Source organism: Aplysia californica, unplaced genomic scaffold (genome assembly GCF_000002075.1).
Source record: "Aplysia californica isolate F4 #8 unplaced genomic scaffold, AplCal3.0 scaffold00024, whole genome shotgun sequence".
NCBI classification, from domain to species: domain Eukaryota; kingdom Metazoa; phylum Mollusca; class Gastropoda; order Aplysiida; family Aplysiidae; genus Aplysia; species Aplysia californica.
Window position 1 is genome coordinate 1,985,402 of NW_004797294.1, and position 820 is coordinate 1,986,221.

The 820-nt window shown below is 39.0% G+C and overlaps 1 protein-coding gene across 1 annotated transcript in view; it reads right to left on the minus strand.

Moving 5' to 3' along the window:
- The window catches only part of LOC101863482 (endothelin-converting enzyme 2), a gene marked incomplete at its 5' end in the record, with an annotated part of 21,274 nt that overhangs the window by 13,562 nt on the left and 6,892 nt on the right, over positions 1 to 820 (minus strand).

Consider the following 820-nt stretch of genomic DNA (forward strand, 5'->3'; position numbering starts at 1 on the left):
TGTGTGTGTGTGTGTGAATGTGTTTAAGTGTGTGCAATGTGTGTAATCCAAACCATTCATTACAAACACAAAGCTGGATCGATAACAGCAACACAAACACAAAGCTTTGTTTGGTTGTTTGTTTGAGTTTGAGTAAAGAGAAACACATCGACACAACAATGCTCCTTTAGTGCTGAGAAAAAGTAAGACCGACAGACAGAAACAGCAGAGGGGAAAGTGAAGAAGTAGGACTTACCAGTGGCGCCCTCCGACCACTCACTAATACAAAGCTTAAAGAAAGGATTTGGATTACTCACCCATAGTCCTAACAGGTCCTGGAACTCACTGATGCTCATTTTGTGGTATGTGGTTACGGGGTCTGTCAAGTTTTCAGGAGGAACAAAGATCTGAGAGAAAAAAATTATGACCAAAGCTAAATAAACGATAAATAAATTAATTAATCAATTAATGAAGTTATTACATTTTATTGATACCGTGTGGAGATTTGGGTTAAAAAAGCAAACACACATACCTAAATACATCATTATAAATACATACATACATACATACATACAGACATAAATACACAATATTACACCAATACAGAACAATTTCGCAAACATGCCATAACTGTTCACCCGTGTGCAGTGCCCTGCCCTCTACGAGGTCTTATGAACTAGGATATTCTGAACGGGCCCTTTACATTCTGAAGCACAAAGAAGCCGAGGTGCATGAAATTGTTCCTCCCCTCTGCCCTTGTCTTTTTCTTTATCTTTTCCCATTACATTTGTTCTCTCTCTCTCTCTCTCTCTCTCTCTCTCTCTCTCTCTCTCTCTCTCTC